The sequence below is a fragment of the Macaca mulatta genome, chromosome 3, assembly GCF_049350105.2.
Source record: "Macaca mulatta isolate MMU2019108-1 chromosome 3, T2T-MMU8v2.0, whole genome shotgun sequence".
Lineage (NCBI taxonomy): Eukaryota > Metazoa > Chordata > Mammalia > Primates > Cercopithecidae > Macaca > Macaca mulatta.
In genome coordinates this window covers 58,274,237-58,290,150 of record NC_133408.1, presented here as the reverse complement: position 1 = coordinate 58,290,150, position 15,914 = coordinate 58,274,237, and the positions used below count along the sequence as shown (strand labels likewise).

The window sequence follows — 15,914 nt, the reverse complement described above, 5'->3', positions numbered from 1 at the left end:
CCCTTAACAGTGTGTCTTGGGGATCTTTCCTTGTTAGTACAGAGAAAGCTTTCTCATTCTTTTTTTTTTTTTTTTTTTTTTTTTGAGACGGAGTCTCGCTCTGTCGCCCAGGCTGGAGTGCAGTGGCCGGATCTCAGCTCACTGCAAGCTCCGCCCCCCAGGTTTACGCCATTCTCCTGCCTCAGCCTCCCGAGTAGCTGGGACTACAGGCGCCCGCCACCTCGCCCGGCTAGTTTTTTGTATTTTTAGTAGAGACGGGGTTTCACCGTGTTAGCCAGGATGTTCTCGATCTCCTGACCTCGTGATCCGCCCGACTTGGCCTCCCAAAGTGCTGGGATTACAGGCTTGAGCCACCGCGCCCGGCCAGCTTTCTCATTCTTAAATCAGAGCTGCATAGTATTCCATTGGGTGGATGGCTGCCTCCTACTTTATTGAATCAGTTCCTTATACGTGTGCACTTGAGTTGTTTCCAGTATTTGCTCTTATAAGCAATACTTCAGTGAGCAAAGGCAGCTCTTTTTTTTTTTTTTTTTTTTTTTTTTGAGATGGAGTCTTGCTTTGTCACCCATGCCAGAGTGCAGTGGTGAGATCTCAGCTCACTGCAACCTTCACCTCCCGGGTTCAAGCGATTCTCCTGCTTCAGCCTCCTGAGTAGCTGGGATTACAGCCATGCACCAGCATGCCCGGCTAATTTTTGTATTTTTGGTAGAGATAAGATTTTGCCGTGTTGATCAGGATGGTCTCGAACTTCTGACCTCAGGTGATCCACCCTCTTGGCCTCCCAAAATGGTGGGGATTACAGGCCTAAGCCATTGTGCCCGGTCAAAGGCAGCTTATTTATTTATTTATTCATTTACTTTTGAGACAAAATTTGGCTCTTGTTGCCCAGGCTGGAGTGCAGTGGTGCGATCTCGGCTCACCGCAACCTCTGCCTCCTGGGTTCAAGTGATTCTCCTGCCTCGGCCTTCTGAGTAGCTGGGATTACAGTCATGTGTCATCACACCCAGCTAAGTTTTTGTATTTTTAGTAGAGACGGGGTTTCACCATGTTAGCCAGGATGATCTTGATCTCCTCACCTCAGGTGATCTGCCTGCCTTGTCCTCCCAAAGTATTGGGATTATAGGTGTGAGCCACCACGCCTGGCCAAAGGCAGCTTTTTAAAGGGTTGCACAGCACTGCATATGCTACTTAAAATGAGATTATTGTTCTTCATTCTTAGAATGCCAGTTGGTTTTATTGGTTGATAAATTCCCAGTTACTCGTACTCACAAGCGCAACATTGATGATGAGTCTGACATCTTTTTATAACTTAAGAATCATTAGTATGACTGCCTCAAGGAGGTATACTGCTCTCTCTCAGGTTCATTTCAATAATAAGACCTTTGGAAGGTTTAATAATGAAACCTACTTAAAGCCCTTTGCTCAAGATGTCTGAATCACTGATCACTGCAATTACTCCCATGGCAGCTGTAGAGCAATTTAACAGGGTAATAGTGAGTAAGATATATTACACTTCAGATTCTTAATGGATTGATGTACAAAAGTATGTAAGAGAAGATGGGGGTGGGAGAGGAGTGCCTTTCAAATTTCTGCACACAGTAATAAAATAGGGAACTGGGCCATTGTAGCCATTACTGCTGGGGATTAGTCATCTAGTAACAAGCTCTGGGGCTCAGTGGTGGGTAGAACATCCTGTTTATTACAGACAACAAATTGGGTTAATTCTCTTGTTTGTGTGCCTCTGTGGAGGGGGTGGAAATTCTAGGCGATTTGCTAATTGTCTGATTTAGAATACTCCCTTTTCTACTAAATAATTAGTATCTTGGTGTGAAAATAGGGAGGCAGACCAGTTTTACAAATAGCTACTGGCCAGGAGAATAAATTTCTGCCAGGTGAGAGGGTAAAAAAAGGCAGCCTGGAAAAATAACTGTAGGCTGGTAAGTGTTTCTTATTTTCAAGGCTAACATAAGTTCTCCCCATGTGTTGGGGATGGAGGAGGGGATGGATCGGTTAAGAAGTGAGTACCATGCTTGCTTTGAGTGTCCCTCAATTTGTGTTTAGGGGAGAAGAGTGAGGATGTGGTTATATGGGTGGGGAGTGGGCCCAGGGAAGGGACCCAAGGAAGGAAATCCAGGAGACTTTGCTGTAGTTCCACCCTTAGGGATATTCCTTGGCACCTTGTCACATTATGGATGCCTCACCATCTGATGGGTATCGATTTTTTTTTTCTTTTGAGATGGAGTTTCACTCTTGTTGCCCGGGCTGAGGTGTAATCTTGGCTCACTGCAACCTCCTCCTGGGTTCAAACGATTCTCCTGCCTCAGCCTTCCGAGTAACTGGAATTACAGGCATGCACCACCACACCTGACTAATTTTGTATTTTTACTAGAGACAGGCTTTCTCCATGTTGGTCAGGCTGTTCTCAAACTCCTGACCTCAGGTGATCTGCCCGCCTTGGCCTCCCAAAGTGCTAAGATTACAGGCGTGAGCTACTTCGCCAGGCAAATCACAATTTTAAAAAACCACCATGGCCTAGTTAATGATGCTTATTAGCTCATCGCCGCCAATCATTGTGCACACTCACTTCCTATATCAGAGGCTCTAAACTGCCCAAATTTTTTTTTTTTTTTTTTTTTTTTTCCTGAGATGGAGTCTTGTTCTGTCGCCCAGGCTGGAGTACAGTGGCACAGTCTTGGCTCACTGCAACATCTGCCTTCTGGGTTAAAGGGATTCTCATGCCTCAGCCTCCCAAGCAGCTGGGATTACAGGTATCCACCACCATGCCCACCTAATTTTTGTATTTTTTTAGTAGAGACAAGGTTTTACCATGTTGGCCAGACTGGTCTCAAACTCCTGACCTCAAGTAATCTGCCCACCTCTGCCTCCCAAAGTGCTGAGATTACAGGCATGAGCCACTGTGCCCAACCTAAACTGCCCAATTTTAAGGGAACAATTGGGAAAACACTTGTTTAAAAAGGAGATTAAGGAGTTGCCATGACTGTGGTTAGCTGTATGAAGACCTTAGAAAACCTGTGTAAACTCCTGGGGGCTCACAGTCTACTGCCTGGTCAAGAGCCTTAGAAAACTTGGATGTACATGTTAGGACACTAGGTTCTGAAAGCTCCCAGGGCTGTATAAACTTCTACATTAAGTTCCATGATGCCCGATGAGTAGTCACACATTTCCACAGTAGACACGCTATTGCTGCTTCCTTCCTTATCATGAGAAGAGCAGAAGATGCAGATAATACATGAAGCAGGAAGACAAAGGGGAGACACTGAACTTGTCACCTACCTTTGGGTGCCCCTCATGCTTCGTGTTTCCCATTGAGCCTCACTAATCAGTGACACAGGGAATGGTCCCTTTGCTCTCTACTTTCCCTGTGGCTGCCTGGAGGTAGGGGAGGCAGATAGTGCCACTTGCCGACATTATGTTGCTGTGGATGAGTTGGAGGGACAGGAACAGGAAATGTTCCTGGTGGTGTTTGTGTCACTGGGGCTCACAGGGGTACTTTTTAATCTTCTCACTGGCCTCTGTGATTCTGTGACCCTGGTTATTACACGTTCAGAAAGTGTCAGCTTATTTGAAAGTGATACTCTTATTTTCTATTTAAACATTACCAAAGACCATCACCCCTTTTTTTTTTAATTGAAACATTTTGGTATTTTTTATTTTTTGGAGACAAGAGTCTCACCCTTTCATATGGACATGAAGGGACTCATAGTCCTTCCCCTACTGTTGGTGTTTAATAACATATCAATGAAGGATCATGTCTGAATGAATTATGGAAGTTCAGGAACTAAAAGAGGAAGGTCCCAGAAACTGGGCTTTGGTTTATTTCTGCTACTATACTTGCTATTGAAACCAAGCAGACAACTTCATTTCTCTTGGATTCAGCTTTCTCATGTGTCAGGATGGGAGAGGAAGAGAGGCATTGGGCTAAATGTCATTCCGCTATCTGTACTTTGAATCTGGCTGACACACGTGAGGCAAATACTTAGATTTGTTGACAGTGGTTTCCTGGAGTGCTGTCTTGAACAATTCTGAGCAAGCTTAGCAAGAAAGTGTGTTTGAGTTGATTGGGTGTATCTGTCATGGAGAAGGAAGTAACGAATGGGGAGTGCTCGCAGGAACATTCCCCAAATGTTCCTCCTAAAAGTACTTATTTTTTAGGCTTGTTCTTCAGATTTGCCCAATATCCTAAGCAAAATGCCTTCAATATGAAGTGAATATTGCTCGATTGTAGGGAACTTGTCCGTAATGTACTGAGAATGCAGATACAAATAAAAGAAGGTCTATATCAAATTTTATTTTCCACAAATTATGTTCTCTTGAACTTTCAGCTCAAGCTCTTGGACTCACTGAGGCAGTAAAAGTACCATATCCTGTTTGAATCAAATCCCGAGTTCCTGTATGTAGAAGCCTTGCCAGAGGGGATCCCCTTTCGAACCCCTTCTCGTTTGGAATTCCATGACTGGAAAGGATCCTTCGTGAGAGTAATAAAATCAAGTTTGTTGTTAAAAAGTAAGTTCTAGGCGGGACATGGTGGCTCACATCTGTAATCCCAGCACTTTGGGAGGCCGAGGCGGGCAGATCACCTGAGGTCAGAAGTTTGACACCAGCCTGGCAAACATGGCGAAATCCCGTATCTGCTAAAAATACAAAGAATTAGCCAGGCGTGGTGGCGGGTGCTTGTAAACCTGGCTACTTGGGAGGCTGAAGCAGGTGAATCACTTGAACCTGGGAGGCAGAGGATGCAGTGAGCCAAGATCACACCACTGCACTCCAGCCTGGGTGACAGAGTGAGACTCTGCCTCAACAACAACAACAATAAAAAAGTAAGTTCTATTTGCCACTGTGGTCATTTCTGGGATTAAAACAATAAAATGACATTTCTACTAAAATGTTTTTCCAGCTAGAGGTGACAAGTGTGGCTGTAAGTCCTTGATGGAAAGCCTGGCTCTGAGCTACGGTCCTGGCACTCTCCATGGACCCTGCATCCCATACCCAGTCGTCTTCATCAGTACAAGAATAGTGACCACTGCCTCCACGGTGTTCAGAGGCACCGTGGTGGCTCGCAGTATGCCTTAGTACTTGAATGAAGTTTAATCTGCTGGGTTTTATCTGCTCTGTTATTCCTGGGTCAGTCTTGTTAGGGACTAAATATTGACAACTGAGTTTCTTTCCTTTTTTTTCTTTTTGAGACAAAGTTTCACTCTTGTTGCCCAGGCTGGAGTGCAATGGCGCGATCTTGACTCACTGTAACCTCCGCCTCCCAGGTTCAAGTGATTCTCCTGCCTCAGCCTCCCGAGTAGCTGGGATTACAGGCATGTGCCACCATGCCTGGCTAATTTTTGTATTTTTCGTAGAGATGGGGTTTCACCAAGTTGGTCAGGCTGGTCTCAAACTTCTGATCTCAGACGACCCACCCGCCTTAGCCTCCCAAACTGTTGGGACTACAGGTGTGAGTCACTGTGCCCGGCCTGATGATTTTTTTATTATATCTGTGTTTCTGCAGAATTTTAGTGGCTGAAGAAAGTACACTAGTGTTAACTTTCTTTTTCATGATAGAAGTAATTTACTCTTCATACACTTACTTGCCAGTCATGGGAAGGAAAAGTCAGGATTTTCATCCACAGTGATAGGAATTATTGTGACATTACAGGATGACTCTGTGAACACCTTTAGGAAAAAACCCTGGTCATATCACAACCGTTTTACTAGCTGTGAGGCTACCATTGTACTGGCTACTGTACCATTTCTTGGTTTTCTAGACCAGAAATAGTTATTTTCTATTTGCCTCCTGTAATGGCTAATAAAATAAACACTAAAAGTAGAAGATTACCTGTACTTCATATTATATTTCGCTGCATTAAGACATTCTTTATCAGCATTCCTTAAATCACAGAATCATTGGCCACTATCTTTGTAGGACTTGCAGTTAGTTTCCTGGCTTTTTAAGGTATATTATTTAATGGACCTCTTTTTCTTTAAAAAAAACATTTTATTGGAAGTGTCACATTTGCAATATCACTTCATGTTTCCATGGCTTTGTTGAGCCCCTTGTGGAGGATAACACTATAAGTTTAATTCTGCAGGTTTCCTTCTTTTTTTTTTTTCTTGAGACAGAGTCTCGCTCTGTCGACCAGGCTGGAGTGCAGTGGCGCAATCGCAATCTCGGCTCACTGCAACCTCCGCCTCCCAGGTTCAAGTAATTCTGTGGCATCAGTCTCCTGAGTAGCTGGGACTACAGGTGTGTGCCACCATGCCCAGTAAATCTTTTTTTTTTTTTTTTTTTTTTTTAATAGAGACGAGGTTTCACCATGTTGGCCAGGCTGGTCTCAAATCAAAACTCCTGACCTTATGATCCACCCGCCTCGGCCTCCCAAAGTGCTGGGATTACAGGCATGAGCCACCACGCCCAGCCACAGGTTTCTTGGAAAAGAGCCAAACTGAATGAATTTTAATACTCTGCTCTTATAAAGCGTCTCCTTCTGTATTTTTTTCCTCCAATAGACTAAAGTAATTCTGTGCTTATTTTACAGACTAAAGTAATTCTGTGCTTATTTTACAGCTTCGCAGTCCCCAAAAAGACCATGAAGTCCTGAGAGTAATGAAAGGCTTCCTGACATTGAGGTCACTGGAAGGTAAGGGCCAGTTCTTGGCATGTTTCTGTTGATTCTCCAGTTTAATAGTTATGTCAATTCACTAGCTATGTGTTCATACAGATTAAGGTAACCAAACTCGTTGTACATGTGAACAACTAACTTTGATAAAGCTAAACTTCTGAATGTTTTAAATTGAAATTTTGAAAATCATTAACAGATAATAAATAACATGGATCACATCACAAACTGCACTCAAGAAAATCCCTAAAATGCTTTTCCTCTATTATAACAAATAAGGGTACAGAGGGTCATGTGGAATGTTTCTTTGTCTTTTGTCCTCTTTGTTTTTTCTATTCTTTTGAGGAAAGAAAGTTGAGGGGTGGTTTAAAAAGCAGTGCCTAGAATGAAAGTATTTCCTACAGCACCCTCTAATGTACTTCCTTCTCTCCATTCCCACGGGGCCTGCAGGGTTCTCATCTTTTCATGTTCACAGTATTAAAATACCTCATACAATATCAAGACAGTTTCCAACCAACCCTCAAATATGGGTATTTCTTCCATCTCATAAATGCCAAAGGAAATAGCTGTGTTAGGGTCATTCTTTTTTTTTTTTTTTTGGAGATGGAAGTCTCGCTCTGTCACCCAGGCTGGAATGCAGTGGCATGATCTCAACTCACTGCAGCCTCTGCCTCCCGGGTTCAAGCAATTCTCCTGCCTCAGCCTCCTGAGTAGCTGGGACTACAAGTGCATGCTGTGACGTCCAGCTAATTTTTTGTATTTTAGTAGAGACGGGATTTCAGCATGTTGCCCAGTCCAGTCTTGAGCTCCTGAGCTCAGGCAGTCTGCCTGCCTCGGCCTCCCAAAGTGCTAGGATTACAGGCATGAGCCATGATGCGTAGCCTAGGATCATTCTTTATGTCCTAGGTGTCAATTTTTTAAATAAGAGTTTGCAGTACTGGTGTTTAGTGGTGCAGTAATTTCCATTTAATCATCTGGCGTACTCAGAGAGAGGATACCAAATGACTGAGAGTATACCTCCCAGAGAGTATACCAGATGACTAAATGGGGACTACAACAAGTATTTAAACTCTTCATTCATTGATCCTGTTAAAGGAAAGATTATTTTATAACATAAACTCTTGGTTATGAATTAGATGTTTCTCCTATGAAAACTTGTAGGCATCTTTTAGCAACTTCATACCAGATTATTTCTGTTCAGAAGTACCAAGAGTTAAAAATACATTCAAACCTTTACTTTTCTCCTTTTGGAAAAGATCAGAGGATCAGAGATCTCTCCTCTACACGAGGTGCCATCCTTTCCTGAGGGAGCTCCTTGTAGAGTGTATGAGGTGTTCCTTTTGGTAAAAAGACACACTGCATGACCACAGAGACCTGAGCCTGAACCTATAAAGATTTGAACAAGGTGAACAATGACACTATGTAAAACATGTGTCACCATGCCTGGCCTCTGCTAGTCCTATATTCTTAGAGTTCTTTTTTTGGTAGCCAATCTCTATGCTGTTGCCCTGTTATAATTAATATTTTTTTATTTTAAATTTAACACTTTATACTTTTGAGTGGTTTATGTCTCCTGTTTGGACTCTGACAAATATAGAATTGATGCTAGGAAGGGTCCCAGGAGATAGACCCACACAACTGGGATTTGGGCATAGGTTTGGTTATCCAAGGGGCAGTGCTGAGCTCCTTGCCAATGGGAAATGGGATGCTGGTGAGTTCCAGGAAGTGACCTCACAATGATTCAAGCTACCACTTACTGTTGATTGTGATGAAATGCCAGCTGAGGCACATGCCTTGGGAGCTAAGTGGCTGCTGCACGTGACCGCTGTGAAGACTGGTGTGGGAAGGGTCCTTTTGGATGCACTTGAGCGGGGGCCCCGAATCCCTGGGTCACAGGCCTGTATTGGGCCACACAGCAGGTGGTGAGCAGTGGGTGGGTGAGTGAAGCTTCATCTGTATTTACAGCCGCTCCCCACATTACCGCCTGATCTCTGTCTCCTGTCAGATCAGCGGCAGCTTTTGATTCTCATAGGAGCACAAACCCTATTGTGAACTGTGCATGCGAGGGATCTACCTTGCTCTGTCCTTATGAGAATCTAATGCCTGATGATCTGTCACTGTCTCCCATCACCCTCATATGGGCCCATCTAGTTGCAGGAAAACAAGCTCAGGACTCCCACTGATTCTACATTATGGTGAGTTATATAATTATTTCATTATATGCTACAATGTAATAATAATAGAAATAAAGTGCACAATAAATGTAATGTGCTTGATATATCCCAAAACTGACCTTTGCTGCCCCCAGTCTGTGGAAAAACTGTCTTCCACAAAACTGGTCCCTGGTTCCCCCAAAATTGGGGACCGCTGCACTTGAGCACTTACAGAGAGAAAAACAAAAAGCTCAAGTCTTTACCTTTCAGCATAAGTCATGGTCTAAGATCCAGAGAGCTTCCATGATAGCCCAAACACAATTCTTTATTTCTTGCATCCATAGGGCTGATATTATTGGAAATCAAACACAAACTTAAATGTGTGGGTTGCTGAATTACAATGACAGTTGAATCAGTTGAATTCACTGTGTCACCAAGGTTCTCAAGAGAATGTTAGGGCACTAATAAGTGAAGAATGGAATTTTTTTTTTTTTTTTTTTTTTTTTTTTTGAGACAGTCTCCCTGTGTTGCCCAGGCTGGAGCACAGTGGGGTGATCTCGGCTCACTGCAGTCTCAACCTCCCGGGCTCGAGCTATCCTCCTGCCTCAGCCTCCGGGGTAGCTGGGACCACAGGTATAAGCCACCATGCCTAGCTAATTTTTGTGTTTTTTGTAGAAATGTGGTTTCACCACATTGCTCAGGCTGGTCTCAAACTCCTGGGCTCAAGCCATCTGCCCACCTTGGACTTCCCAAGTTTTGAGATTACAGGCAGGAGCCACTGTGCCTGGCCCTGTTCTCTTTTACACTAGTTTATTGTGAAGGCCTCCAGTTGTCTTCCTGACTTCTAGGCTTGCTCACTTCATCCTGTTCACAGAAGCCAGAAGAATTCTCCTAAAAGGCAAATTTGGGTCAAAATAGTCCTTGAGGCCGGGTGCGGTGGCTCAAGCCTGTAATCCCAGCACTTTGGGAGGCCGAGACGGGCGGATCACGAGTTCAGGAGATCGAGACCATCCTGGCTAACACGGTGAAACCCCGTCTCTACTAAAATACAAAAAAAAAAAAAAAAAATTAGCCGGGCGAGGTGGCGGGCGCCTGTACTCCCAGCTACTCGGAAGGCTGAGGCAGGAGAATGGCGTGAACCCAGGAGGCGGGGCTTGCAGTGAGCTGAGATCCGGCCACTGCACTCCAGCCTGGGCAACAGAGCCAGACTCCGTCTCAAAAAAAAAAAAAAAAAAAAAATAGTCCTTGATTAAAACCTGCTGGTGACTGCCCATTGCCTTTAAGACAGAGTCAAACTAATTTGGCCACAGGGCCTGGTAAGAGCTGGTTTCCGCTCACCTTCCCAGTTTTATCCCGCACCACCCTCCCCATATCCCTACCCTCCAGCCACACGGAATGTCAGTTTCCTTGGGGGACTTTACTGGTCCTGCAGGAAACCCTCTCCCTACCCCCATCATCACTCTTTCACTCTCATCGTTGCTCATCTTTAGCCTCAGCCAAGATGTCTCACCCCACTCTCTGTGATGCAACAAGAAGCCCCTTGGGAGCGTTTCAGTCCCACTCTGAACTTCTGTCATGTGCTCATCACAGTCTGGTAAGTGTTGGCCTATGATTCCTAGATTAGTCCATTTTTCATTGCTATAAGGAAATACCTCAGGCTGGGTAGTTTATAAAGAAAAAAGGTTTATTTGGCTCACAGTCCTGCAGACTATACAAGTAGCATGGTGCCAGGCCGGGCACAGTGGCCCACACCTGTAATCCCGGCACTTTGGGATACTGAGGCAGGAGGATTGCTTGAGCCCAGAAGTTTGAAACCAGCCTGGGAAACATGGTGAGATCTTACCTGTAGTAAAAATGAAAAAAAAAAAAATAGCCAGGCATGATAGTGTACTGATGCATGCCTGTGGTTTCAGCTACTTGGGAGTCTAAGGTAAAAAGATCTCTTTAGCCCAGGATGTCAGTGTTGCAGTGAGCCATAATTACACCACTGCTCTCTAGCCTGAGTCTCAGAGTGAGACCCTGTCTCAGAAAAAAAAAAGCATAGTACCAGCATCCACTGGTGAGGACCTCAGGAGGCTTCCTCTCCTGGCGGAAGGTGAAGGAGGAGCCGGCATGTCACTTGTTGAGAAGAAAGAGCAAGGGAGAGGGGAGGAGGTGCCAGGCTCTTTAAACAATCAGCTCTCACATGAACTAGTAGAGAGAGAACTCACTCATTACCATGGGGAGGGCACCAAGCCATTCATGAGGGATCTGCCCCCATGACCCACACACCTCCCACAAGGCACCACCTCCAACATTAGGGATTTAATTTCAATATGAGATTTGAAGGAGACAAACATTCAAACTCTATCAATTTCCTGCTACCCTATAAGCTCTGTGAGGGCAGAAACTCTTTTTCTTTTCTTTTCTTTTCTTTTTTTTTTTCTGAGACAGAGTTTCACTCTTGTTGCCCAGGCTGGAGTGCAGTGCCGCGACCTCAGCTCACTGCAACCTCCACCTCCCAGGTTCAAGCGATTCTCCTGCCTGAGCCTCCTGAGTTACTGGGATTGCAGGCATGCACAATCATGGCCCGCTAATTTCTGTACTTTTAGTACAGAGACGGGGTTTCACCATGTTAGTAAGGCTGGTCACGAACTCCTGACCTCAAGTGATTCACCTGCTTCAGCCTCCCAAAGTGCTGGGATTACAGGCATGAGCCACCGCTCCCGGCCAAGGGCAGAAACTCTTATACCTTGTTCACTGCGCTTCCTTGGGCACCTATTATAGTGCCTGGTATGTAGTAGGAGCTCAAGAAGTGTTTGTTAGGGCCTGATGTGTTGGCTTAAGCCTGTAATCCCAGCACTTTGGGAGGTGGGGGCCAGAGGATTGCTTGTGCCTAGGAATTCAAGGCCAGCCTGGGAAACATAGTGAGACCCTGTCTCTACAAAAAATAATAAACTGGCCGGGCATGGTGGCTCACGTGTGTAATCCCAGCACTTTGGTAGGCTAAGGTATGCAGATCACCTGAGGTCAGGAGTTCAAGACCAGCCTGGCGAACATGGTGAGACCCCATCTCTACTGAAAATATAAGAATTAGTCGGGCATGGTGACACACACCTGTAATCCCAGCTACTCGGGAGGTTGAAGAAAGGGAATCACTTAAACCCAGGAGGCAGAGGTTGCAGTGAGCCGAGATCATGCTGCTGCACTCCATCTAGCCTGGGCGACAGAGCAAGACTCTGTCTGGGGAAAAAAAAAAGAAAAATTAATAAACTTAGCTAGGTGTGGTGTTACATGGCTGTAATCTCAACTACTTGGGAGGCTGAGGTGGGAGGATCACTTGAGCCCAGAAGATGGAAGCTGCGGTGAGCCAGCCCAGGTGATGGAAGCTGTGGTGAGCCATAATCACCTCACTGTACCTCAGCCTGTGTGACTCTGTCTCAAAAAAAGTAAAAAAGAAAAGAGAAAAAGAAAAAAGAAATATTTGTTGGGGGAAAAAAAAAAGAATGAATGAACAAGCAGAGTTTCAGGAGAGTACTGTGAATGTGTGTCCTGTCAGTAGAGTATAGGGACTTGGGCAGGAGCGGCTGGACTTGAAGAGCAGGTTGGTGGAGACCAGGTCATTCATCCTAAGCAGTTTGCCCTGTAGCATGTAGATGAAATATCCCACGTTGCCTGCTGGTGACTGAACTGGGCTTCCTGTTTCTGTGTTTGGTTTGACCATCACAGTGTTGAAGAACTGTTGAAGTGAGTACTTTATAGTTTGCTACAGTTTCCCCCGGTCTCCCACGTTAACTCCGGCCTCCTTCCCTCGTGTAGGTTGCCTGACCCGCTGAGATCTGTGTTTGCTGTTCCTGTAGATGGGTGGGTATGAGGTGATTTAAGGAGGAAGATTTAATATATGAGTTATAGAAAGATAAATAGACTGGGCGCAGTGGCTAAAACCTATAATCCCAGCACTTTGGAAGGCCAAGGCGGAAGGATTAGTTTGACCCAGGAGTTCAAGACCAGTCTGGGCCACATAGTGAGACCCCCTCTCTAAAAAAATTAAAAAATTAGCCAGGCATGGTGGCATGCACCTGTAATCCCAGCTACTCGGGAGAGTGAAGTGGGAGGATAGCTCGAGCCCAGGAGTTCAAAACTGCAGTAAGCGGTGATCTTGCCACTGCACTCCAGTCTGAGTGACAGAGTGAGACCGTATCTTAGGAAAAAACAAAAAAAAAAGCAAGAGAGAGAGAAATAGATCCAGCATTAGTAGGAGTGTGCTTTTGAGTGCTCTTTAGGATAAAATTTTATTTTAATATTTTTTCTTCTTTAAATTTTTTATATTCTAGCAAGCCATTTCTTCAACGAGGAGAAATTAATTTCATCCAAAGAGCCCTAGGAGCAAGGGCAGACTCAGAAAATCAGAGGCACTATAGTCAGTTTGAGCAGCTTATATCTTCAGACTGCTAAGCTGGCCAGTGCCAGGCTGGGTCTATTCTCTCCCCCTTTGATTTCTCAAACACAAAGCACCCTGCTGGAATCTCAAATTGGATCTGCAGTAGGTCACCATTAACTCAGCAGCCTGCTATGTTGTGAGTCCTCATGCCAGGAACTGTGCGGGATACAAAATGTAAGAGAAGGCTGGAATAGAGCATCTCCGGGGGAAACGAGAGCCAGAGATACGGTGGTGCCCCATGGAGACATCCAGCTGGTGTTTGGTAGTGCCTTGTGGAAAGGCTGTACTTTGGCAGAGTCTCCACATCTGCAATGTGGCCTTCAATATTATAGGTCCCCAAACTCCAGGTTTTTACATTCCCTGCATAGGTCAGGGTCGTAGGGAGTGAATCAATCATCCTAGCAGAACTCCCTGATTTTTAAGGCAGGCATTCCATTTATTAATTGACAAAGGAGGCATATTTCTCCTTTGGTAACCTGATGATTTAGGTCTTTTCCCTAGAGACTGCCTTTCCACATAAATGTTCTTGGAAAACTAAGCAGAGGATGAGGGAAAGGCTGTGAACAAGCTTGCTGGTCCCTCCCTGTCCTAAAAAAGAGCATACCTCTTCTGTAACCAGAAGACTTTTCACTAGTCCAGGCTGGGCAGACTGGGACGAGAGAGAGAGAGAGAGAGAGAGAGCTGACTGCAGCTTCCACTTCTGCAGCTTCTACTTCCATCCTCCCACTTCAACCTCCAAAGTAGCTGGGACTATAGGAATGTGCCACCGCACCAGCTCATTTTCTAATTTTTCATAGAGATGAGGGTTCACTGTGTTGCCCAGGCTGCTCTTGAACTTCTGGCCTCACGGGATCCTCCTGCCTTAGTCTCCCAATGGGCTGGGATTATAGGTATGGACCACCTTACCTGACCTGCGGTGAGTTTTCAACAATGTGATTCCTCTTTTACAGAACCACCTAAGCTGAAGATTCCCTTGAGAACAAGGGCAAGCCTGTGGCTTCATGGCCTTTCTTCCATTTGTGGTTCTTGCCAAGTGGAATTTAAGTGACCTCTTATCAAGATGGATAAACCCAAGTTTCCCAGTGCTGGAATATAGAAAACGGATGGACAAGTAAGTCCCACTCAGCACCCATAGCCCAGACATGGGGACCTCAACACACCTGGGCCCCAGACATCACCTTTCACTGTGAGTAGCTCAGAGATGACACTTTTGGTTGTTAAATGCCCACTGGCAATATTTTATATAACAGCAAGTGAAGGAATAAATAGTCACCAAAACATTTTCTGTTCCCAATTCCAACATTAATTGGATGAGATAATTATTTTATGAAGAATTTTCATGTGGCACAGTCCTGGCCGTATCTTCAAGTGAACAGAAAAATTCTATTAAAAAATCAACCTTCTATCTCACTCTGTTGCCCAGACTGGAGTGCAGTGGTGTAGTTAAGGCTCTCTGCAACCACAACTTCCTGGGCTTAAGCAATCCTCCTGTCTCAGCTTCACAAGTAGCTGGCACTACAGGTGCTTGTCACCACACCGCACTAATTTCTCATTTTTCCTGTATGTGGATTCCACAGGACTGACTTCGAAAACTTGAGTATGGGTGGATTATGGTGTACACAGAAATGGGGGAGCTGGAACTAATCCCCCCCATATACCAAGGGACAAATTATATCCGTTTTTACAATTATACTGTAGGATGCATTGTGTTCTATGACAATGGTAATTTTTAATGATAGTTTTTAATTGAGTGGAATTACCATAAAAATAATAAAAGTAGCAGCTAATATTTACTGAGCTGTTACTAGGTGCCTATAAATACAACAGATTTTTTAATTTCCCGTAAGTCTGCCTTATTCCATGTAACCACTCTATCTTAAATTACTCATGCTTGCTTTGGTAGCACATATACTAAAGTTGGAACAATGGAGAGATTGGCATGGCCTCTGTGCAAGAAAGACATGCAAATTTGTGAAGCATTCCATATTTTTTTAAAAAAGAGAAAAAAATTACTCCCAGATTTTCACTGGGTACATATGAACTTTTGTTTATGTTGAATTATATCCAAAGATGGTATTTCCAGAAGTGAAATTACTGTGAAGGGCATGAGCATTCTTATTACACTTAATGTAAATTGTCGAGCTTTCAGGCATGGCGGCTGTCTGCCTATAATTTCAACACTTTGGGAGGCTGAGGTCGGGGGAGGATTGCTTGAGGCTAGGAGTTGGAGGAGGCAGTATAGGGAGTCATTGTCTATATTATCATTGTCTGCCAAGCTTTACTCTGGAAGGCTTTATATACAGTTTAAACACCACTAATAGTATTAAAAAAATTGTCCATTTCAGGCCAGGCGCAGTGGCTCATGCCTGTAATCCCAGCGCTTTGGTAGGCTGAGGTGGGTGGATCACGAGGTCAAGAGATCGAGACCATCCTGGCCAACATGGTGAAACCTCCTCTCTACTAAAAATACAAAAATTGGCTGAGTGTGGTGGCCTGCGCCTGTAGTCCCAGGTACTTGAGAGGCTGAGGCAGGAGCATCGCTTGAACCCAGGAGGTGGAAGTTGCAGTGAGCTGAGATCGCGCCACTGCACTCCAGCCTGGCGATAGAGTGAGATTCCGTCTCAAAAAAAAAAAAGAAAATGCACATTTCATTGCACCTTTGCCAGCACAGGGTATTATAATTTAACAAGTTATTTTTTTGTTTGACTATTTTTA

General features: G+C 44.6%; 1 pseudogene; it reads left to right on the top strand.

Moving 5' to 3' along the window:
• The first annotated feature begins 15,090 nt into the window (after positions 1-15,090).
• On the top strand, positions 15,091-15,190 carry LOC114677187 (U6 spliceosomal RNA; annotated as a pseudogene).
• Positions 15,191-15,914: the final 724 nt, after the last annotated feature.